This window comes from Felis catus, chromosome D4 (genome assembly GCF_018350175.1).
Source record: "Felis catus isolate Fca126 chromosome D4, F.catus_Fca126_mat1.0, whole genome shotgun sequence".
In the NCBI taxonomy this organism is placed as follows: Eukaryota; Metazoa; Chordata; class Mammalia; order Carnivora; family Felidae; genus Felis; species Felis catus.
Genome location: NC_058380.1, coordinates 69,107,167 through 69,133,084, shown reverse-complemented (window position 1 = coordinate 69,133,084; position 25,918 = coordinate 69,107,167). Strand labels below are relative to the sequence as shown.

Sequence of the window (25,918 nt, the reverse complement as noted above, 5' to 3'; positions counted from 1 at the left end):
TTTGAAGAGCTCACCGTCCAATAGGGTAGATGGATAAGGAATCCGATAACTAGGTTTTGGTGCTATCACAGTTCTAATGCAAGAAACTCATGGCTAGCTCTACCTGAAAAGATCTTGATGCTTCCCAGGGTCATGAAGTATGAGTAGGAGATCTGGAAAAAAGGCACAAGAGTAATCCTTGTGAAGCAACAGCTTGTCCTATTGAGAAATGAGTCATGAAGTGTTGTGGTAGCAGAAACAATGTGGTGTCAGATGGAGAGTGTCAGGCTGGTAGGTTGAGGCCAGATTTTCAAGCACCTGTCTATCTACCATGTTGACGAGTCGGTACTTCCTTCTGTAGGTAACATTCAAGTGTTATAAGCAGTGGGGGCTATGTGTGTGACATGATGAAATTCGTATTTTAGAAAGATCACTTTGAGATGATGCTTTGGAGGTGGAAAGGAAGCGGAGAAACTGGTCAAGAGACTCTTGGAACAGTCCAGTCAAGAGATGATGTGGGTGTGAATTCAGCATTAACCAGCATCTGTTGCATCTACTTACTGTCTCATTTGCTTGGTAAAACACCTAGCTCATGTTATGCATCCATAAATACTATCAAATTTAGTTCTGAATGACAAATAATCTCATTTTCTTAGATCAATAAAGAAGCACATAAGTGACAGCAATAGGGAAGTGTTTACTTGAGATGCAAAGTAGGGGAGTGCCCAAGAAATGAGGTAGATCTTGTGTGATGTCGACCTCAGGAATCCAGAATGTGGCCCTCCAGAGTAGCCAGAACTGGTGCCTGTCAGAATTACAAGTTCATATTTGCATTTCCCCTTCCTTTGCTTCCTGATCCCCATTCCTCTTGTTGATTCTGCTGTCTGCAACATGCACGGACGCAAAGAACTAACCTGAAGGATTGTCTAATAATGTAGTTATGCCTTTAGCAATCTACATTAACCTTATTTGACAAACCGTCAGGGTATAGAGACAAAGAGAGATCTTTATATTACAGGTTTTAATGTTAAATCCTGTCATAAACTGTTCAGGTATACTTCACAGAAGGAAAAATATATTTGGTGAACAATGGAGTCAAGTTAAAACAAGAAAAAGAACATGTTCTGTTCTTTGGTAAATGTTTCTCTGCCAAGTATAGAAGTTCCTCTGTTGTTAGGACCAATACAAGTAGGGGCTTAAAGGGCCAAGAGCTGCATGCAGGGTCACCCTGGTGGATAAACAAAATTCATGGAGTTGGTGGTGGTCAGAGGTGCTGGGTGATTGTAGAACATGATTCAAAGAACACTTAGAATTAGCTCTCTTTGGGGGTATGTCTGGTGGTTTCCATTCCTGTAAATGTAGCAGTGATCAGAACAGCAAGAGGCCTCAAGAACAGGCAAGTCTTCAACTGAGGTGGGAGATTTGAGTTCAGGTTTAGCCTCCAACCCTAATCCCAGTGAGACCTTGGCAAGTCGCTTCAGCCATCTGAGTGTTATTTTCTCCATCAGTAAATTGAGATGACCTAGCTCATCTCTGGGTTCCCTTTCACTCTGACAAATCCTTTACTCCATGATGTCTGATCTGTGAAATGTTACCAACAGCTTGTATATAGTAGTAAGGGCTCAGTGTGCTTCTCTGTAAAATAGGGGTAAGGTGATCTACCTCACAAAGATGGTGTGAGGATTACATTTAAAGTGAGATCATGGGTGAAAGTCTTTAGCACCGAACCTATCAAATAGTAGGTTCTCAAGAAATCCCAGTGTCCTTTATCAGGTCTTCCATCTGTTAAAAATGTTTATTGAGCACTTACTATGTGAAAAGCTGTGTTCTAGAAGCTGGATCCATAATAGTGAATAAAAGATACAAATTCACTACCTGTGTGGAACTTTCAATAAACAGACCAATGAATGCATGCTGGCACATCATTTCTCCCCTTCTTTCCTCCTTGACTTTCTCTTCCCTCTTCCTCTTCAACCTATTTTCTCTCAGCTCCTGGTGCAGATCCTGGCTGATGAGAATCTAACCCCAGAAATGATAGGTCAAAGGCTGGAGGACTAGTGTGTGAGACTTTGAATATTTTTACGCAGGGCCTAGGAAGTGGTGTGGATAAATGAGCTTGAATGGTGACAAGAGTAGGAACAGAGTTAATCAAAGTAAGTGGATACCAGGGCTGAACTTGAGTATTCTCCACATCTAAGAATGTTGACAACACTAAGCTGCTTACTTCTTTAGATGAAACACCTGGAAAGTCATATACACAGAGTATGCAAAGATAATTAAAACAACAACAACAACAACAACAACAACAACAACAACAACTTATGACTCTACAATCAACTCACTTCACTTACCATCTGGAGCAGGCCAGGCAAGGCATTGTTCTCCTAGAGGTGAATAATACTTAATTTCTGCCCTTAAGGAGCATGTGTTTTCTTGAGGGAGGCAGACATGAATCCCAATATACTGTGCTCAGTGCTTTTATAGATATAGAAATATAAGAAACTGTCCAATGTAAGGCAAAATATTTTGACTGCATTCCTTTGATGTTGCTATTTTAATCCTACTGAGGTAAAATGAAAAGTTCTTCTTAAGTTAAAGAATTAAAAAATATTTTGTTTTTAAGTCATGACATCACAACTAAGTATTACACATAGAAATGGTCAACATAAAGTAATATTTATAACAGAAAATATACATATATTTAAGCTTATTGATTAAAAATTGATAAGAGATTAAGGTGTTTTAGGCTAAATTTTTAGCGTTTAAAAAAATGGACTTGGTGAAATAATCTCAGCAACAGCAGATTGCAATGGTAGAAGGTATAATTTATAAAATTTAATACAGCAGAAAACCTGAAAAATTAAGAAATATCTCTATTGTGATGCATATGGAAAAGACCCTGTGGACATGGTTTATGAAAATACTGAAATAGAAAAATGTGTATGCTGTCACTTTGCTAGGAGAATGTCGATCAAGGAATTCAAATGGTAGAGTGGTCTGTCTATAGAAAACACATCTGGAGGAAAAGTCATCGGTTGAAGTCCACTAAAGATGAACTTTGTGCATCACAGGGAAGAGTGGAATAAGTGAATGACAGATCCGGAGGGTTAACAGAAGATATCTGGCACTTGCATTGTCTCTCTAATAAATCAAGAAAGACTTTGCACACACAATTTTATCCCATTCACTTTTAATTTTAATTGTAGTTAATATACAATGTTATTTTAGTTTCAGGTGTACAATATAACGATTCAGCAATTCTCTACATTACTAAGTGTATCATGGTGATAAGTATACTTTTAATCCCCTTCACCTATTTCACGCATCCCTCACTCACTTCCCTTCTGGTAACCATCAGTTTGTTCTCTAAAGTTAAGAGTCTGTTTTTTTATTTGACTCTCTCTCTCTTTTTTTCCCTTTGTTCATTTGTTTTGTTTTTTAAATTCTACAGCTGAGTGAAATCATGTAGTATTTGTCTTTCTCTGACTTATTTTGCTTAGCATTATACTCTCTAGATCCATCCATGTTGTTGCAAATGACAAGATTTTGTTCTTTTTTATGGCAGAATAATATTCCATTGTAGATATATATACCACATTCTTTATCCATTCATCTATTGATGGACACTTGGCCTGCTTTCATAGTTTGGCTATTGTAAATAATGCAGTAACCATAAGGGTGCGTGTATCCTTTTGAATTAGCATTTTTGTATTCTTTGGGTCAATACCCAGTAGAATGATTATTGGACTATATGGTAACTCTATTTTTAATTTTTTGAGGAACCTCCTGTCTTCCACAGTGGCCACACAATTTGCATTCCTACCAACAATGCAACGGGGTTCCACTTTGTCCATATCCTTGCCAGCACTTGTTTCTTGAGTTTTTGACTTTAGCCATTCTGACAGGTGTAAGGTGATATCTCATTGTGGTTTTGATTTGCATTTCCCTGATAATAAATGATGTTGAGCATCTTTTCATGTGTCTGTTGGCCATCTGTATGTCTTTGGAGAAATGTCTGTTTATGTGTTCTGCCTATTTTTTTATTGGATTATTTGGGATTTTTTGGTGTTGAGTTGTATAATTTCTTACTATTTTTTGGGTATTAACCCTTTGTTGGATGTGTCATTTGCAAGTATGTTCTCCCATTCAGTAGATTGTCTTTCAGTTTTGTCGATTATTTCCTTTGTTGGGCAGAAGCTTCTTATTTTGTGTAGTCCTAATCATTTTTTTAAATTTTGATTTTAATTTTTAAATTTACATCCAAAATAGTTGCATATAGTGCAACAATGATTTCAGGAGTGGATTCCTTGATGCCCTTTACCCATTTAGCCCATTCCCCCCTCCCACAATCCCTCCAGTAACCCTCTGTTCTCCATATTTAAGAGTCTCTTATGTTTTGTCTCCCTCCCTGCTTTTATATTATTTTTTCTTCCCTTCCCTTGTGTTCATCTGTTCTGTGTCTTAAAGTCCTCATATGAGTGAAGTCATAATCATTTTTTTTTTTTTTGCTTTTGTTTCCCTTACCTCAGGAGATATATCTAGAAAGGTGTTGCTATGACCAATGTCAGAGAAATTATTGCCTCTCCTCTCTTCTAGGGTTTTTATAGTTTTAGGTCTCACATTTAGGTGAGACCTAATCCATTTTGTTTATTTTTGTGTATGGTGTAAGAAAGTGGTCCAGGATCATTCTTTTGCATATAGCTGTCCAGTTTCCCCATACCATTTGTTGAAGAGACTACCAATTCATTTTTGTGGACCCCAGAGTAATGAATAGCACATTACACACTCTGGTTACTTGGTAAATGTTTGCTGAGCGAATGAAGAATGAATAAACAAATGAGAATAGAAAGGATAATATAGCACTGACCCTCAAAGCAACACTAATCCACCTTTCGACAGTAATACCTTCTATCACTTCGTACTGTAATAATCTGTTTTTATTACCACTCCCGTCAGAGAGTGACTTTCTGAAGGGCAGGGACAATGTTTTTCATCCATATGTTTATACCCAGCGCTTGTAATTTAGCAGGCATTCAGAGAACGTTTGCTGAATAAATGAATGACAAAATTTTATATTAAGGGTGAGGAGTCTTAGTCTAAGAAAACAGAGATGTTTTCTTTTTATTTCATTTTTATCACAATAGAGCTTTAGAGGAAAGCCACGGGTACATAGTTTGGGGGCTTCTAACCCATGTAGAATCAGAGTCTGATTAGGAAATATACTTTGCAAGGGCACCACCTATACCATTTGGAGGAAAATATGAAATAAGACGATGTCTACTGAGGGCTCTCCCCAGAGCTGATTTTTACTCTGCTATTTCCCTGGGGACCTCTGGCTCAGTTTGCTCTGTTCCTAGCACAGATTTTGGCCTCAGCCCTGACAGCAGCTTGGAGGCAGATAGGAACATTGTTTCATGAAGTAATTTAGATACGATTTAAAAAAAAAACCCATCTTGGCACAAACCTTGCAAGAGCTTGGATTTAACCTGTTGTTATGACATTGCAAGGAATAATAAGTAAGCTGCAAACTGGAAAACTGCAGAAGCTTGGGAAGAAAGAACTTAGATTGCAATTTGCACACAAGCCGCTCAACATAAAATAAAAGGCTGCTCAAAAGAATAAAGTACTCTAGTTAGTTTAGAGTGCTCATTTCCGCATATAATCACAGAGAAAGCTCTTGAAGAATTCCCTCTCTGCTTTAATTTCCAGAAAGGATAGATACTTGGAATTTCACAATGATAAATAAAGCCTATAGCCAGGGATGGTTGGAATTGATATTAGGCCAGAGATTTGAGGGTCCGATTTTGGTTTATATTCCAAGGCCCCTTTAGAGCTCCCACATCTGATTAGGCCTCAGAGATCCACTTCATTACCTAGCTCCGGAAGGATGCGGAAGTGGGGCTGTCTGCCGATCCAACCATAGAAGGAGAGCTAGAGCTTCAAGAGATGAGAGATACGGGGTCCATCTTTGTTGTAATACAGAGGAGGGGCAAATCATTCAACTTCTCTAAGCCCAATTTCTTCATCTGTAAATGGTGATCGAATGAGGAAAAGCATGTAAAGCAGGGCCAGGCACACTGCATATGCCCTGAGGCCGTAGTTAGGAGAGCTCAGGCTCAGAAAGGGGAAGTCACCAACTCCAGATCTCAAGCACACTCATATCCACTTTCTAATCCGACATTGTTTCTATGTTTGTTTGTTTGTTTTTACATAACTTAGTGAGGTGACATTCACATTACAGTGAATTAACCATTTTAATGGAACAATTCAGTGGCTTTTTATACATTCACAATGTTGTGCAGCCAACCACCTCTGGTCTAGTTCCAAAACATTTCCATCACACCAAAGTAAAACCTGTACCCATAAAGCAGTCTCTCCGTTTCTCTTTTTTTCCCAGCCCCTGGCAATCACTAATCTGAGTTATGGCTATGGAATTACCTATTCTGGGTGTTTCATGTAAATGTAGTTATTCATTATGTGACCTTTTGTGTCTGGCTTCTTTTACTGAGCCTAATGTTTTAGAGGAAGCTTTAAAAAAAAATCTAGCAATCTGTTTTTTTTTTTTATTTTAAGGTAAAATTTGCATTCAATAAAAAGCACAGATTTTAAGTATAGAGTTTAAAGAGTCTTAACAAATGTAAATACTTATAAATCAAAATGTAGAACATTTCTTTCACCCCCTAAATTTCTCTTTTTAAAATGAATTTAATTCTATGTATTTTATGTTTTTGTTGCTATTGTAAATTTTTAATTGCTTGTTGTCAGTATTTAGAAATATTAATTATTTTTATATATCAACCTGATATCCTGTCACCATGGTAAATTATTTCTTTGTTCTAGTAGTTTTTTTTTTAATAGATTCCTTAAAATTCCCTAGTTAGACAATCATGGCTTCTGTAAATAAAAGACAATTTGACTTCTTTTTCCAATTTGCAGAACTTTTACTTCTTTTTCTTGCCTTATTGCTCTGGCTAGGACCATCAGTGCGTGAGACTGGAAGCAGGAACGTGGACACCTTGCCAAAATAAGTCTGGGAATGAAGCCCAAGGGGTTTGCCATGCTAGTGGCATGAGAGAGGCAAAAGGAAATAGAAAAGGAGACAGAAGTGGAGGGCTGCAGAGTCAGAAATGCCCCCTGATGACTCTCATCAGCACAGACAGAAGACAAACCCTTGCCATGAAGTATCCTCAAGTCCCTAATCTTGTCTTTTTGGATCTACAACGGACCAAGGCAGGACCTAGATTAGTGGATTCCTGCAAGGTTTTTTGAGCAGTTTTTAGGTACTTAGTCTCTGCTTCCCACATGTGTTGTTTCTAATTATAAAATCATCATGGACACAATTTAGGAACATTTGCTGCCCAGGAATTATGATTTATACCATGTGGTATGTGTTGCAGCTGAGTTTCATAAACTGACTTACCAATGTGATAGAATCAAATGCACTCAAAGACTGGCAATTTTTACTGAGCTGGAGGTTATCCAGTTTTTTCACTCATAGGATTTTATTTTCCTCAGGCTTTAAGACATCCTCCAAAAGTTGAAAGTTTACCTGGACTTTTCATGTGCATAATTCATTTTTGTTCCTCGTAGAGACCCAAGTAAGCAAATCCAAGGGCATTTTCTTTTCTAGCTGAGGAAATGGAGGCTCAGAAAGACAAATGACTTACCCAAGATCACACACAGCACAAATAGCAAGGCTGGGACCAGAACCTAAGTTCACTCTCCAAACCTATGTATTTTCTTTGACCTGCTTTTGTTCCCTTACAGAGATAATGCAGAAACCCAGGCCCTGCATCCAGATTTACGAAAGACTGGGAGTTTGGGATTGGATAGGTTTCCAAACAAAATGTAGGGGACTGTTACTCTAATGATCAATGTGTTAATACTGCATAACATTAACCATACTTTTCAATTGACTAGTACAAATGGGTAAGACTCAGTCAAAATTTTCACCTCAGCAAAAGAGAAGCTGGAAGGTGTTTATGAATTTTTTTGCTCAGGATTATTTCCAAACTATAAAAGAAGAGATTAGGGAAGTTTCAAGTCAGAAGAGAGATAAGACTAAGTAATCGATGGTATGAAAAGTGACCTTGAGAAAAGATGGCTGATTGGGTGACAGGAGTCTGATTAAGTCTTCATAGACTGAAGTTCTAAGACATCTTTTTGGGGATGGAAACTATCTATACTGAATGGTCAGAATATGAAATCATGTGCAGTTTCTCAACTATAACCTGCTTTTCTGCCCCCACAACTTTTCCTCGTGTTTTTCTCTCTTCCTAGATTTCCTTTTCTTCTGTTAACCAGTGATGAACTCCCACTCATCCATCAAGCCCCAGGTAAGATCACATGTTCAAGGAAGGCCCCAGTGGGTCCCGAAGAATTCTCTGCTCCTCTTCTTTATGAGATTTCCCTCTACCTTGACCATATTTCTAAGAAGTGAAGTACAATAATATCCAAGTGTATTTAAATTATTTCTCCATATCTAACCACTTAAATCTACAGTTCTTGAGATAGGAGACTGTGTCGTCTTTATCTGTTTACTGCAGGACCTGCATAAATGCTAACACAGTAGACTGTCAAAGGCTTTCTCATCAAACAGTGAAAAAAACTTGCAACACTGAAAAATTCTTTTATTAAACATACCTTATATAGCTAAAAAACTCATACACATTTGCATATTGTCTCTAGGTTAGATGCCCTATGAAAAAGAAATAAATGTCAGCATTTAATGAGATTTCTCTGCTTACAATCATGCTGTGGGAAGAGAACATTGCCACTGCTTACAGAATTTATTGACATCCAAGATTACATGTTGCTTTTGGAATGCACACCATGAAACAGGAAGAGAATGGCTAGGAAAATGTGAAAATGTGGACATGTTGGTAAAAAAAAAATCTTAAAATTATATTTGAGTATATTTTTATTCAAGTTAACTATCATAAATCACATAACTAAGTTACACATTCATCTAGAGGACAACCTAGATCCAGATATAAATCTCGAGACCTATTTGCTCTGTGAGCTCCTGAGCTTTTTTGAACCTTGTGTGTCTGTTAAATGGAGGCAATGTATATTTTTGGAAAATGTAAACTATTTGTCATTAAAATTTTTTGATGTAAAGAGGCTAATTACCCCTAAACCCAGAGCTTCAACCCTTTTCCAATTAAAAGTCCAATGGAATTATTTTTAGGATTTGGTGAGATATTTTCAAGTTCATCTAGAAAAATATCAGGGTAGCGTGAGTCAAGAACACCTTGGAAAAGAGGAATGATGAAGGCCTGCTACTACAGATACATGAAAGCATGTTAGAAAGTTGCAAAGTAATTTAAAAATTGTTGGTACAGGGATAGGGCCAGACAGATGGATAGTATACTAGATTTTAGTAAGTGATAAAAATGAGATTTCAAATTAGGAATAAGAGCAGAGATTATTTAGTGAATGGATTGGCACAATTGGCTTGTCATCTGGAAAAATGGTAGCTAGTGCTATGTGTTAGGCATAGCTCTCCATATTTTATACCAATTAACATTTTTAATTTTCACAGGAATTCCATAAGTAGATACTATTATTATCACTATTTTACAGATGAGGAAATTGAGATACAGACAAGCTAAGTAGTTCATCCAAGATCATACAATTAGTCAGAAGTAGAGCTGGAATTGGAACCCAGGCAGTCTAGACTCTGGGTTCATTGCTTTTAACCATTATGTTTTACTTTCTCACAGCCTCATGACTTGCACCCAAATACATTTCAAACAGATTGAAGTTTTTAAAGTACATTTAAAACCAAAATATAAAAAAAATCTTTCTATAATTTTGGGATATGTAAGGTGTTTTTAATGACATTAAAATCAGAAATTATAAAAGAAAAAAAGATTTGACTGTATAAAAATTAAAAATATTTTAGCAAAACCAAACCAATCCAACAAAATACAAAATATTACAAATTAAACTAGATCAACCAAGGAACAACAGAGAAAATCCACAGAAAACACTGTCAGATGACACACTGGCACACATGTAAGCAATGTGGTTAAATATTAATAGATCAATGAATAAAGAAGGAGTTCAGTAGAGGATTTGTGAATTAACTCCTGGTATATTCGTGCACCGTAGAAAAATCACTGTTTTTGGAGACAGTAGTGTAGCTTGTCATTCATTGCATGGAAATATGCCTGTGATACATTAGTTAATGAATAGAAAATTAAAAACTTACACTATGACTCTATTTTGTGTGTCGGGGGGGAAAGCATGTGGGTGCTTGCATGAGTGTGTGTGTGTGTGTGTGTGTGTGTGTGTGTGTGTGTGTGTGTGTAGGAAAAAGCCTGAAGTGGTTATATCTCAAAAATATCTCAGGGTGGTGTGCTTATGGATGATTTTTACTTTCCTTTTTTTTTTCACTTTTATTGATTGTCAAAATTCCTTACAATATACATGTATTTCTTCAACTTTGAAGTGGACTAAGCCTTGAATTACACTTTTCCATAAAGTTAGAAGAGGAATATTCTAAGAACATGATAAATTTATGTATTCCTAGGTGACAGTAGTTCTATGATGTTTTGAGGGAAAGCTTTAGAATGGTTTAGAGAGACAGGCTTATAGTGAAAAGCCAGTGACACCATATAAGTTATTAATTTCTACATTTCAATTTCAGTGTGCTCTGAGAACATGACCTATATATACAATTTCTACTTTTGAGAATTTATCTTGCCTTTATTTTTGTAGCCAAATATATGACATACATATGTAAATGTTCCTTAAGGTCTTTTAATGAAGGTATATTCTCTTTTCTTCCCCTGAAATCACTATGTATATATTAACTTATTAACTTTGTTATTCAGATTGTCTATATCTTTCGTTGGTTTTTATCTACTTGAATGGCCAAAGTTGGGTTGGTATTTTAGTCTCTAATAGTTGTGTTTCTGAATATTTTACCTAGTATTTCTAATTTATATGCATTTTTATTCTTGAAATCTCTGTGTACTGTGCTTTTTGTCAATATGCAAGGATATTCCCAATCCTGTTTAATACTACTTGCTGCATATTCTCTTTTGTCTGAAATTTTTATTGTGAGTCCTAATTCCTATTTGATTGGACTTGCTAAAACATAAGAATGCTTTCCCTTTCTTTGTATGTTTGATCTTTTAAAATAATTTAATACTTTGGATTTATAGGTGTCTCTTCCAGTTATGTTTTGATTTCTGACCATTTATATTTACTGTCACAGTTGATACATTTGGTCTCATTTCTATGATCGTCTTTCTATTATGCTTCCATACTGATTTATTTTATTAGAATTTTATTCTCCAGAGTGGGATGTATATGTCCCAGCTGGTGTATAAGATCATTCATTGGAAAGTCAGAAGAAAATATTTTTTTATTTAAAAATAAGAAAGATATTAAGCTTTACTAATATTTAATATGCTTTGATACCGGTATTTTGCTCAGGTCCACATGTAAGGCAGACCCACTCTGTTTATTCACAGTGAGTGAGGTAGAAGAGAGTGATTTCTAGAGTCAGGGTGAATGATGGTGACACTTTTACATTATGCTCAGTTTTCTTGACTCACTGGAATTTAAGTGTGCTCAGGTAAGTGGTTTTAAAGGTTATTTCTTTTACTTTTATCTATGCTAATTCACAAAATTGGCAAGAATCTCAAAAATAATTCCTGAAAAAAAAAAAAAAAAGGCAGGTTAAAAGTAACGTCCATTGTGCGAACACAAACACAAGAGAACAATAATAACAACTCTCTCCCTTCCACCACCACCACTACCCCCCAAAAAAGTAGACTAGGTAATACTTTCCCTTTTCCTGGCAGGAATTCACCATCAGCCACATTATGAGGTAATAGAGAACGTTTTCAAAACGGATGTTTGGAAATGTTTCCTGGTGTTTCCATTGCTATCTGATACATTGCTGAAATCAATATAAATGTTACACTTATAAAAAAATAGTCTCTCATATCAACATACTTTAAAAACTTGAAATAGAATTTTTATCCTATTTAAAAGTTTTAGATAATTTTAAAACCATTTGTTGAAGAATAAAAATATAAGACATACTGGTACCTTTTCAAGAACAATTGAAAGTGGAAATTTACTACCACAGTTCAACAATAACAATTACATAATTGGTAGAGGGGGAAATAGAACACAAGTGTCTTGATTTTTAAGTGTAGTGAATGACATGTTTCTTTGCCTTGAGTTTGTCTAATCTCCTTGAAAGATCTTATTTAGTTATTAGTCATGAAAACCAAGTTTGAAATAAAAACGGACCCAGAATTGCACCTTTGAATTGCCACATTGCAAGATATGGAACCAAGATTTTCAAAAACATTGGAAGCAAATTTAATCATTCTTCTCTCAATAAAAGTTATTATTTTAGTGAAACCAAAAAGTTGTTTGTATTATTAGTAGAATTTGTTTTAAATTAATGTTAATTTCAGGTTATATCTCATGCTTTTCATGATTCTGTTACTGTATGTTCTATAATGAATGTACATATACATGTACATACAATGGTACATGTATTTATATATAATTTATTAATAATTCTGGGGTGCCTGGATGGCTCAGTTGGTTAAGCATCTGACTCTTGACTGCAACTTAGGTCATGATCTCATGGTTTGTGCTCTTTCTCTCTCTCTCTCTCTCTCTCTCTCTCTCTCACAATAAACAAACTTCTCTGGAGAGATAAACAAATAAACAAATAAATCACAATAAACAAATAAAATCTCTGGAGCAGAGATATATTGCTCGAAGTCTCACTGATAAAAATAAGAAGGACAGTTTTTAAATTTGGCTTATATATTTTTCCTTTAATTAAAAAAATTTGAATGTATTTTCTCTAATTATTGATGTTGAGAATTAAACTATGTTTATTTCCATTGCATAAGAAAGTTAACATACTTGCATATATTTTTTCCCTCATGTCCTAATTTTTATTGAAAATAAGTTTTGATTTTGACCCAAATTAGTATTTTCATCATGTAGCTTCCTTTCTGAGAATTATTATTAATGTCTATATTAGGTTTTAAAACCATATTTATAATTATTTAAACAACTTTAATTATATCACTGAAGCTTTTCTACCACAACTTCCACATTCTTGAATTGTAAAAATTTTGGTTTATGTCTTGATTAAATCACTAATTGGTTTTTTTTTTTTTAGCTTCATATACAGACTCAATTGTTTAGTTATAGAATTCTTTGTCACAATATTTTCCCCTCAAAATGCTGTAGACAGCACTCCGTTGTTTCTGGAAATTTGCAATACAAAGATGTCTGTTTTATCTCTACTGTATTTTTTAATGTTATTTTTTTTTCTTCATTTTGATTTCTGTGATTCTTCTACTGGTTTCTCCTGGACTCACTCCCATGGCTATTGTCTTTATCTTTTCACCTGGCACTAGAGGGTCTAAGATAGCCTCAGATGGTTTCATGCAGTCTGAGGCCTTGGTATTGGCTGTTACAGGGGTCTTTCTCCAACCTCTCTCTCTAATGACCCAGGCCACATTACATGGTGATGAGGATGTCCCAATAGGTGAAGACAGAGCTCAAGGCCTAGGCTCTAGAACTTGCCCACGTTACTTCTGACACTTCCTGTTAGTCTAGACAAGTCACAAGGCCAGCCAGATTCTATCCACCTCTGGATAGAGGGTGTGGCATTGTGATTGATAATGAGAAATATACATTTGATCTTTATCCCTGTTCTGAAGCTAAAACCTGTGGAATCTCCATAGTGACATATCTTTTGGATGCTAATGAGAAGGTGGTGGCTGGGGGCTTCTGAATAGACTCAAGGGAATCAACCACATGATTAGGGGGTTGGAACTTTCAGGCCTACCTTCCAATCCCTGGGGAGAGGAGAGGGGCTAGTGCTTGACTTAATCAGTGATGGCCCATGACTTAATCCTACCTACATAGTGAAGCCTCTATACAAATCCTAACTGAAGGGGTTTGGAGAAGTTCACTTTGCCAAACACATGGAGGTACTGGGAGGGTGGCATGCCAGAGAGAGCGTGGAAGCTCATGTCCCTTTCCCAACACCTTGCCCTGTGCGTCTCTTACACCTAACTGTTCCTGTGTCGTATTCTTTTATAATAAACTGATAATGTGGTTCGTAAATTGTTTTCCTGAGTTCTATGAGCCATTCTAACAAATTGTTGAACCAAAGGAGGGATTCATGGGACCCCCAATTTATTGCCAGTCGGTGAGAAGCACAGATAAAAACCTGAACTTGTGATTGGCATCTGAAGTGGGGGTAGTCTTGTGGAACTGAGCCCTTAACCTGTGGGATCTGATGTGAACTCCAGGTAGCTAGAATACCCAGCTGTCCACAGAGAATTGAAGAATTGCTTAGTATGGAAAAATACTCACACATCTGTTGTCAGAAGTGAAGTATTAGTATTAGTGTGAGCATAGTAGAGTATGGAAAAACAGAGTTTTCCTTTAGTTGGTAAAGACAGTATAGAGAAGAAGTGGAATTTTTCCTTTCCCAATGATGCAGGCTAGGTCCAAGGAATTAGAGGGGATTCCACAGTTTTAGCCAAGAGGGTCCTTGGCTTTGTGCAGCCTAGAAATCAAATGCAAGTGTAAGGAAAGCGAGAACAGAGTTTATTGAAGACCTAGTGAGAGTGCGGAATGTCTGGGAGACTGGGAAAAGAAAGAAGAGTGAATCTTGTCTTTACCTGGGTTCTGGGGTTGTATTGGGACTTGTGCTCTGGTGTACAAGTCTCCTCAGGTGTCCAGGAGCAAAGGTGAGTATTTAGGTGTCTTCTGTAAGCCACTTGTGCCCTAGAGCCAGGGGTCTTGGTGAGTTAGTGGCCCGGAAAATACACATGATAACTCCTCCTTGTCACTCATTAGATGTTGTCTATTGTGCTAGAAGGCTCCAAGGAAATCAACTCCTTGGCCTTTACAAGGAGGACAAACATTATCTGTACTATAAGGTGTGGGTAAGGCAGGGATGCAGATCCTAACAAGAATGGAAGCAGGAAAAGGAGCAAAAAAGCAGTCCTTTATGGAGTTTCTTTAGTTTCCCTATCTCACCAAGGCATTGCAGTCACATTGCAACAGGGCATGGATGCTGGGAAAGTAGGAATTTGCAGCCATTAAACAATTTGCATGAATTAAACTCCAACATTCTTAACAATAGAAGTTTATTCCCTACCCTCCTCCACCCCTTGATGATCCAGAGTCCCAGTTTTCTTCCATTCCTGAGGACCTTTCTGCCAAAGCAGGCAGATTTGACAGAGAAGACATACTGGTTTCTCAAAAGCCTTAGTCGAACTTCACTTTTACTCATATTCCTTTGGCAAGAACTGTTCTTATGGCTCTACCGTAATGTGAAGTGGAAGGTATCTTCAAAGAATAACAATGGAAGGGAGACCATGAATCTTTGGACAGTCAGTCATCTATGCCACATCCAACAGTTGTTTTGTATTGTGTTGTTTTGTTTTTACTTCCACTCCTGACTCTGTTATCAGAGACTCATTCAGAAGCCCTCCAGAGTCTTTCTGAGAAACAAATTAGTATATTTGTGTTATTTCTTAGAGTACATGTTTCAAAAGAAGCATTTTATGTCTTCAAGGTGATTTTCTTATTCGTACGTGCAGCTTCTTTTCAGGACCTAGGACCAACCCGCTGTTTGGCATGGCCTCCTACTTGACGTGGCCTTTTGCTTCTGTTGTGAGCAGTTTCTTCTTGAGATGGGTCCCGGCTTAAGGAGAAAGGCTAGCAGCAGAACTAGCATTTTGATGGTTGGGTTTTCCCATCCCAAGATCTCTTTTCATCCCTGCAAATTACTCTTCTAGGGATTGTCTTGGTCCCTCTACTTCCTTTCTACTCCTTCTCTATCATAGGGACAATCATGAATAGAGCCTAAATGGTGCCTTGGGTTCATTACCATTAGCCTATATGAAATATACATCCCCTAACGTGTTGGGCATATGTATGGCATCCTTCCTATTTTCCAACGCTGATGCTGGTTTTTCCCTAATTTTATATCCGTTGGTCATCCCATTTGACTGAGGGTGGAGGGCTGAGTGTTGGATGCCTGCACTTACATCACCATCAGATGCGGAGGAATTACACAGTCTTACACTGAAATGCTTGTGGAAATTATATGGCGTGTGATATCAGTTTCTTTAAAACACCTTGTAAACTTTTACTCTTGCAGAACTATCATAAATCTGTTTAATTCAACAGTTTACACTAAGTATTCCAGTATTCCACTTCGAAATAAGGCATGTTTCTGCTTGATTGAAACTTTGCACTGTTGGAAGTTGTTAAGAATACCGTTTGTTGCAGCCAAACTTCTCCATATCTGATAAGCAAAAATCGTGATAGATAACTCAGTGTATTTGTTCAGTGGGGAGTTGCTGAGACCGCACAGCTGTGCCAGAAGTGGTGCTCAGCACTGGGCTGCAGGCATCAGGAATGGCGCTTCTGCCCTCATGCTGCTCACAGTTGTTGAGGAGCAGACAGTAATTGAATCAGTGGGATGATGTTTTGGAATATGAACCTCTCCCCCCTTGCACGTGACCTTTCCTTGGCGGCTTTCACGCTGACTCTGGGGAAACAGGACTGAAAGGGTAAGAAACAGAGAGGTTTTCTTTTCTTGTTGTTTTTTTTTTTAACCTTCAGCACAGGCTTTCTTTTTCTTGGTTTTCTTTTTCTTGTTTTTGTTTTTTTTTTTTTTAACCTTCAGCACAGGCTTTTGAGACACAAAGGGCAGGCTGGAGGGAAGCAGGGTGTGAACTTTTATGCCAACACAGGAAATCTGAGAAGAATTGTCTCACTTGTGGTTTCGGCGTGGTTTGGGAGGAGGAGGAGAAGTGACCTTGTGCAGCTGGGGCGTGTGAGGTGGAGGGGCAGACCTGGGTGTCCATGTGGTGGGGTGGCAGGGTCCACACAGTGGTCCTCTACAGCTTCTTCAGCGCAGGATCTCGCTGAGGTGCAAGAAGTGCTCTGTGCCATCTTTTCCATGGCTTGGGACAATTATAAACCCTCCTCAAAAAAAGAAAAGAAAAGAAAAGAAAAGAAAAGAAAAGAAAAGAAAAGAAAAGAAAAGAAAAGAAAAGAAAAGAAAAGAAAAGACAAGACAAAAAGAAAAGAAAAGACAAAAAGAAAAGAAGATGCTGAGCACCACGACACCCAAAGAAGTAGCTGATGATAGAGAGGAGGAAGCCTCTGGGTTGGTTTTATGGCAGTAATGGGCAAGGGCAAAACCCACTCCCTTTCACTGATACCTATAATGTGAGATTCTGAAAGAGATTTCTATGGAGATCGCTGCTGAGCAAAGAGAAAAGGGGATGGTGCCGAGAAGGGTCAGCAGGATGGGGCTTCACTAGGATGTCAGTTCAACACCCTCAACCCATGTCCTTCCGGGTCAGGTGTCTGATAACATGGGTGGCGTGAAGGTGGATTGTGGGGTTTTAATAACATAGATTTTGAACTCAGTGTGAAAACACCATCCAGCAAGACTGCCAAATGTATTTATATGAAAAAATTTTTGAAGGCATATGAACCACATCATGTGGAACCGTATGTTCAATAAAGACCACCATAATTAAAAAAAAATACATAAAATCATGATCATCCTGGAAAACCCTAATCTCCAAGCACAGAGTAGGGAGTAGATTATGAACAGCCTAAAATGAAGCATGAAATATCTATTACATATGTAATATATAAATGTATTTATTCCTATAGGAAAATTATCATGGTTTGTAGGATTATGGAAGAGTTTTCTTTCTCATTTTTCAAGTTTCAAATAATGAACGTGTATTTTATAATCAGAGAAATTGTGATTATGATTCTTCTGAAAATAGGAAATTGGGACTCTTCTCACAAAGATTTTTTTCCATATATTTTTCACTATAAATTATCTTCGTGTGTCTATCAAAATAACAATTAATATGGAAACTTGAAATTAAGATTGTGTTAAAAATTATTTTGATAAGTTTTGTTTTAAGGGGGAGATTGTTTTGTTTTGTCCAGCATCTTTTGAAGCTATAACTGTACCATAAAAATTTGGCATTTTCAGCATAACTAATAACTTCTAAATACTGTTGCTTTGAGAAGAGAAAGAAATGTGGTTCTTTGTTCTTGAAACCAAAGACAAAGGATCATATGGCCCCGTTTCCTCTAACTTACTTCATTGGGTTTGACTTATTTTGACATCAATTCCATGTCCTGTTTCCGTAATCTGCTTGACATTGATCTCAACATTTCATTAGGAATTCATGGTGGAGAGAAATTACTCTGAACATTTGTACCTTGTTCTTACAGTAAATGAAGTGTCATTTACATTTTATATCTTTTCCTGCTAACCTGTAACCCTGGAAGACTTTGGTACTTTTCCATTATTAGCTCAAAGATATTTATTATCATTTCCTCTCTTGATTTATGCTGAGGCCTCAGTGATTGAGCCGTGATTCTCAGGGTCATTATATAAAATTGCGTAAGTGATCCATGAGCAAAAAAACTCTTTAAGTTTCTTGACAGCAAACTGAAGGAGGAGTTGGTTTCCTAAGTTTTCCTTTTATAAAAGGGCTGTGTTATTATAATGGCACAGTTTTAGCTACTGTGGTTTGATCTTCTGGGTGTGAAAAGGTACAAATTTAAATTCTAGAAATGACATTTTATAGCAGAAAGAGCACCAGCTTTAGAAATGACAGACCTGAGTTCTCATTTAGCACTCAGATAATTACTTGCCGTGTGTTCTTAGACAAGTTACTAAGTTCTCTGAGCCTCTATTTTCTCATCTTAAACTGAGAATCAAAAAACAAAACAAAATTATCGGGATTATTACGAGGGTGAGAGAGTGCCTTATTGGTAGTAAATGCTCAATAAATGATGGTAACAATGTGTTCGTATCTTTGCTTTCCGCTCTGTCAATTTCTGTATTGGTGGAACGGCTGGCACATACTGAACGACTTACCAACTGTGGCTCTGAACTTGGGCATTTAGAAAGGCATGGTTTGGAATGTAGGAGGTTATCTGTCTAGTGGCTTTGAAAACTCATTTGAGAGTGCTCAGTCCCACATTTGCAGTGACGAGATCAAACAGCCACCATCAGCGACATTGTGACTACTCTGAAATACACCCCCAAATCAGAAGGTTGCCTAATCATCTTAACTGTGAAGCTCACTTTATGTATTTATGTACTTATTTCAATACCTGTTCATTGAGCACCTACCAAGTACCTGGATACAGAGTAAAAAGGACAGACAGGGCCCCTGGTTGTATGGAAATGTCTTTTGAGGCTGGAGAGAGTTAAGAAGAAAACCGGATGAGTGAATAAATAAAATAACAGGAGCTTGTTGGAAATGTTGGGGACTCGGTCAGAGAGTAACAGAAGACGTATTGAGATAGAGGGGTCCTACTCCTGGAAGGCCTCAGGCTACGGCTGACATTCAAGCTTCAAAGAGAAGCAGCAACTTCTGCAGAGAATGGGGCCAAGACCAGTCCAAGAAGCCAGAAAAGCATGTGCAAAGCCCTAAGTCTGGGAACACGGAGCATTTGATGAATATCCAGGTTGTTGTCAGGGCACGGCAAGTTTTTCTTCTATCATTCCACTTGTTGAATGAGAATTGATGAAGTGGAACTTATAACCTGAGACCCTTGTTAGTCAGGTATTAAAATATTCTGGAATAAAATAGTCCAGAAGATTATAGATAGGCAGGCATCATTTCTAGTAAGATAGATTTACAGGCCACGAAATAAAAGCTATCCAGCCCTCTTGTTTGTTTTTATAAATAACAATAATGATATAATAATAATACCACTATTACTCTATTGTACACTTATAATTCACGGAAAGCCAACTAAATATTAGAATGTTGCTATTTCTTGGTTTGCAAAAACTTTTTAAAGTACTCATGTTGATTTCCCACTCTGGTAGATGAGGATTTACCCCTATCCACAGTGCGCATTTCCCCACTTTCAAAATAATTATGTGACCGTATAAAGATGATTCATAGCTGGGCACGCAGTATTGCACGATTCCTTTTCTCGCACAATATTTCATTGTCCTTGGAGTTAATCTTGTTTTTGTCCTTTGCTTAGGTTTGTATGTTCTCTTCAGTTCATCCCCAAATTTACTCCCAGTTGTGTAAAATCAAAAACATATTAGATAGTTTATTAATTTCATCTCCTTGAAGAACTTTCTTCTGTATTCTTTTAACCTGCTCCCACCTGAGATGGTGTGGTGAACATGGAGATGTGTTGCCCAGAAGCCCTTTCAAGGGCGGGATCTTTTTTTGGTCCAGCTGCTGTCAGCTCCCTCGTCTTCTGCCTCCCCTGCAGAGAGCTGGCCCTCCCAAGGGCATGGCCTTCCCAAGGTGGCCTGTATCCAAAGATCGATATGGAGAGGGAATAAAAGGCACTTCAGCCCACTGTGGGATAACTTCAACGTGCTGTAATACTCCACAGCTTCCCGAGGGGGTGGCCAAGGTATTATTTTATCTGCATCACAATGCAGTTCTTCATTCTGCTCAGTCTTGCCTCTGCCTTGTCCTCTTGTCCTCTTGTCCTCTCCTTTCTTCCTATAATCTGAGAAGTATTGATCGCTAATAAATATTCCGCATGCGAAACCCTTCAGTGCCTGCTTCTCAAACTAGTTACTTTCTAGGGAGAGTTTTCTTGCAATGTCCCTTCACTATCATCCTGGAGATTCCCTTTGATACATGTTAGATTCTCTATTTTTAGGATCTCAAGCCTTCTTCTCTTTGCTTTACTCTCTAGTAGTTTCCCAAGAAGAGTTACAAGGAAATTATCTTTTTAAAACCTGTGTGTCTGAACATTTATTCCTGTCACATATAGCTGATAGCTTAGTTGGGCATAGTCTTCAGGGTAGGAAATAATTTTCCTCAGAATTCTGAAGGCATTGTTCAATTTCCTTTTGGTTCCACGTTTTGTGTTAGGAAGTATGATGCCAGTACGACTCTTAAACCTTTACATGAAAGCTGTGTTTCTTCTTTGCAAATCTGTAGGATCCTCTTTGTTCCCATTGTTTTGAAATTACATCTTTCTCCAGTTTAGGATTCTGGTAGCTTATTACTACTCATCCAGTTACTTTCCACCTTCCCAAATTTTCTTTCTCTTAGCTCCTCTGTTTTCTTTGTCCTTCTATATACTTTAAAGCAAACAGACGGGTAGACAGACAAACAAACAATAATAACACATTATAGTGCCTTTTGGGAAGGAGGGAGCAAGGGGTTAAGTATGTATGTTTAGCCCCACATTTTTAAGCAGAGATTGAATTGGATGTTTTCGAGGAAACGTTTATCTGGGGAAGCTGCTATATCTTTCTTTCCTCTCCTCCTCCCTTTTGAGTTTTTTTTATTCTTTCCCATAAGCACTAACTGCATAACTATGCCAAATGAGAAGTTGTGTCTATAAAAGTCATTGTTTTGGTGCCTTTGATTCTACATATCCATGGCTAGGATATAGAGATAGCTCCGCTCTCTTCTGATTCCAGTCCTGTGTAGACTGTGCTAAGAGCCAACAAACTGCTGTTGACAAGGAGGAAAAGTCATATTTATGCATTCTAGTTAAGTTGGTCACCTGTGAATTTCCGTAAGACTCAACCTAAGGAATGTCCATTTTCAATAAATGCAGAGGGCTGCAGGTTTCTTGAGGAAATTGAATTAGTGAAATAGATCCTTAAGTCCACTACTGAAAACTCTTACCCACAAGTACTTTTTTGGTGGGAGTGACTGACACGGTGCAAACAGAACCCCTCGGCTGAAATTAATGAATAATTAGTTGAGAGACAAGAGAGAGAAAATGGGTCCCAATAAATCAGTTCCCTAATTCTTTACAACCTTTAGAATTAGATATGCTCTAAATATGAGATGCAACTATTTACCATTATGTGCTAAATAATATAAACTCCTAGAACATAATTTTTATGGTCATTAGTTGAGAAAGTGAGAAAATTGGAAGCTCTTAACTTCTTGTTCTATCTGTTCTAGTGAAAGAGCACTAGCAGAACAGATATCCCAACCCCACTTAAAAAAAAATTCAGCCACTATATTTAATATCTTTGTGACTTTGGGTAAGTTACTTTGGGTAACTTTGGGTTACTTTGGGTAAGTACTTTGGGTACTTTGGGTAAGATATACATTCTGTATTTGTAATTTGGAGAAAATATTAATTTCTTCATAGGGTTGTTGTTAATGAATTAATGTACGTAAAGCTTTGAGCATGACAATGTTTATATATGGTAGGTTTTCAATCAATATAGTTTTCTTCCCTCTTGTCATCTGTGTTCGGCCAAGAACATTGTAATTTGTATGTGCAATAAAATTTGGGGGCCACACTATTAATACTCTTCTGAAGAATCTACTAGATAAGGAGGTTTCATCTATATTAACTGAACGGTGAATTCAGGTGGGTCTTAATCCCCTCCATACACGGTCCATCCTCAAATTAAGGCCAATTTGAGGTGGCATGAGGGCCTCAGAATGAGGGAAGATTTCATAGCTAGAGTTAACTGCAGCAAAGAAAATTGGGGTCTGTAAATAAGAACTGACAGCTAAAGCAAAGATTAATCTTAATGGCACGCATTAACAATATGCAATTTGAGATTGGCAGTGGAGAATTCTCCCTGAGAACTGGCATTAGGCAGTATGGGTCTTGACAAGAGAATTCACATGGGCAAGCACATTCATTCAATACGCCTTTTCTGTCCCAAAGACATTAGCATACCCAGAGACCCACAAGATCAGGGAAAGTGGCCTCCTTATTCACATCAAATCATTGTATGTACAGACCGTTTCCATTTAATGTAATTGTCATTTGGCAGTAAAAACTCACTTGTATAACTTAGAAGTGACAAGGAAATTGGATGGAGCTTCACATGGTTGACTCTCGGAGAAGAATGAAGCAGTGACTAGAAAGCTTGAAATTAAACCCTAGTGTCTGTAAAGGTTTAGGGGGTTGTGTTCACATACAAAGCGATGGCAGGAAGGAGCGCAGTTGGGTTATTTAGGACTTTCACCAGACTTGTTTCATAGGATACTTCTCTTGGGTCGGATTCTGGACTGAAGGGTACCACTGTGACCACCAACTCCTCTTCATACTTCAGGGTGGTGAAGAGCCAAAGGGCCTAGGGACCATGAAGTGCCTGGATATTGCCTCCTTCAGAGTGTTCAAACTATTGTTGACTCTCTGGGCCAGCCAGGCAACAGAACTTTTTTTTTTTTTTTTAATGCCTATTTGAGTAGATCCAGTTACAACTGCATTTATCCTTCCTGATGAGAATCTTATAAATATTAGTGGAAGTTATCTGAAAGTTTTAGAAAAGGGAATATACAAAAATATTGCAGCTTTTACATTTCAAAGGATATATTTAAGTTGTAAACTGATAAAAAGCTTACTTTGTTAACTGTGCTTTCTTAACAGCCTTTTGAAAGATAAATATCTTTTCTAAATTTATATTTTCTAAAAATATGCATTTCCCCATTTATTAAAAGTGCTCTTTTATTCTTCAAGTACACAGGTTTTTGTTGTACGGAAAATTATATTTTCTAATACTACATATTCTCTATTTGGTATGTCATTACAGAAAATGCAGATATGGAATAGTGGTTATTGAATAATCAGGTATTTGCTAGATGGGCATAATCCTGAGAACCAAAGGTGATTTGCTAGATGGGCATAATCCTGAGAACCAAAGGTGAGATGGCATTTTTATTGTAGACGGTAGGGAAGGTATACCTGCAGAGTTATGGCAAGATTTGAGAAACTTATACATGTCCCAAGAACTACATATAGATTGGATCAGTATTACATGTTGCATGTACACATGGGATATCGAAATAGCACATGAACATTTTTCACTTCAAAATGTCCTCACGTTTGAGAACTTGTGGAGCCACTATTCTGTTCTGAATTTTCAGATATGATCTGTCTGCTATCTTGCCTGGCACAGACTGTCATGGATGGGAAAGAAGGCTAAGGAATGTACATGGAACATCTCCATGGTCCAAATAGTGACCTCAAGCTCAGGGAGGCACTGTAATATGGTCAAGGCCATGCAGCTAGCTAGAGATATAGCCAGCTTTAAAACCCAAATTGGTCTGATTTTAAAGTTTTTTTTTTTTAATGTTTATTTATTTTTGAGAGAGAGAGAGAGAGAAAGGGAGAGTGAGTGGGGGGAGGGGCAGAGAGAGAGGGAGACACAGAATCTGAAGCAGGCTCCAGGCTGTGAGCTGTCAGCACAGAGTCTGACGCGGGGCTCAAACCCACAAACTGCGAGATCATGACCTGAGCCGAAGTCGGATGCTTAACCGACTGAGCCCCCCAGGCGCCCCAAATTGGTCTGATTTTAAAGCCCAAACCCTTTTAACTCTATCACATTGCCTTTCAACTGAACATATTTGTTTTCTTATACCATACTTTAAAAGATTCAGTTCCTAGGAGGAAATAGAAGAATATGTGTGCACAGGGATGCGGAACTATGTTTATACATGTTGCTTTGAGCCTCAGTAATCAACCATTTAATACAATAAAAGAGAGAGGGTTAAGGGGTGCCCCACATGGAATAGCAGTAGAAAATGGTCCTGAGCTAGTAAGGAGCCCTGGAAGAGTGGACAAGTTCTGCCTGGGGAGTTAGGAGGCATCCCTTCTCACCGCATCCCAGCCATCAACCTTCCGTGAGACTAGGGAGACACCCCTACCCTATTGTGCCCTCTGTTCTTTCATTTGTAGAATGAAAAGGAAAAAGGTAGCCTGAAAAACAAACTGGATATCTGCTCTGGCTTCCTAATCCAAATGTGCAAGACAGCCAGGCTATGGAATAAAATTCGAGTCAAGTCTTCATTGTTATCACTGGCTGTATTTCTTGAGTAAATAATTAAACTTCATCTATTTTAAACCAATCCATTTTTCACCAAAATTATATTGATGAAGAAATCACAACAAATATCATTCTTTCATTTACTTTGCCATGAGTCAAGTAGTGCTATAAACCCTATTTCTGACGCCTTAACATCATACTGACTTTATTGTCAAAAAAGAACAGTGGGAATATGTGCACAGAAAAAATTTCTTTCTTCACAATTCAAAAATATTATGAAATAGCCACAGGAGAAGCCATGTTAAGTCAAATGGGCCCCAAGGGCAGAGCATCAGTTTTATATACATCATTCACCATAGAATTATTTTTTAATTAAAAAAAATTTTCACGTTTATTTATTTTTGAGAGAGAGAGAGAGAGAGAGGCAGAGAGGGGGAGACATAGAATCTGAAGCAGGCTCCAGGCTCTGAGCTGTCAGTACAGAGCCCGATGGGGGCTTGAACTCAGGAACCACGAGATCATGACCCGAACTGAGGTCAGATGCTTTACTGACTGAGCCACCCAAGCACCCCACCATAGAATTCTTAATGAGACTTTAAAGAAGACTTATCGACAAATGAATGTACTGTATTTTATAAGCATAACCAACTCAGAAGTATATTAAACAAGGACACAGCAGCACTGACATCGCTAGAACTCATTGGTACCACCACGGAGGGTGGTGCCAGGGAAGCGTCCTTAGGTTTCTGGCTCCCAGGGGATGCATAAAAATTGAGGAGTCTGCCCTGGAGCGACCCTCAACTCCCAAGGCCATTGTGATGAAGGGGCAGAAGAGCTTTCTGGGGCCCAGCTCTCCAGTCCCTCCAGCAGTGGAGGCCTCTTGGGACCCAATACAGCCGTCTTCATTTTGAACTGTAGAGAAAAAAGAATAACGTGTAGAGGTTATTATTTTTTTCCTAAATTACCTGAGAGTAAAAAGGTTGCTTAGCACTGACATAAAGGAACACAAAATTTTGAATTAGAACATCTTATAGATGGAAAGAAATCCTAGTGCCATGAAGTTTTACAACCATAGGAAATGGATAAAGGCTGCAAAATGTGTGACTTTATGACTTCTATAGTGAGGAA

General features: G+C 37.8%; 1 long non-coding RNA gene across 1 annotated transcript in view; it reads left to right on the top strand.

Moving 5' to 3' along the window:
• Positions 1-249: 249 nt before the first annotated feature.
• The window catches only part of LOC111557524, a 338,367-nt gene continuing 312,698 nt past the window's right edge, over positions 250-25,918 (top strand). The window contains exons 1-2 of the long non-coding RNA XR_006588991.1: positions 250-2,369; positions 8,260-8,315. This is a non-coding gene — a long non-coding RNA (uncharacterized LOC111557524). The remainder of the gene's footprint in view (positions 2,370-8,259; positions 8,316-25,918) is intronic.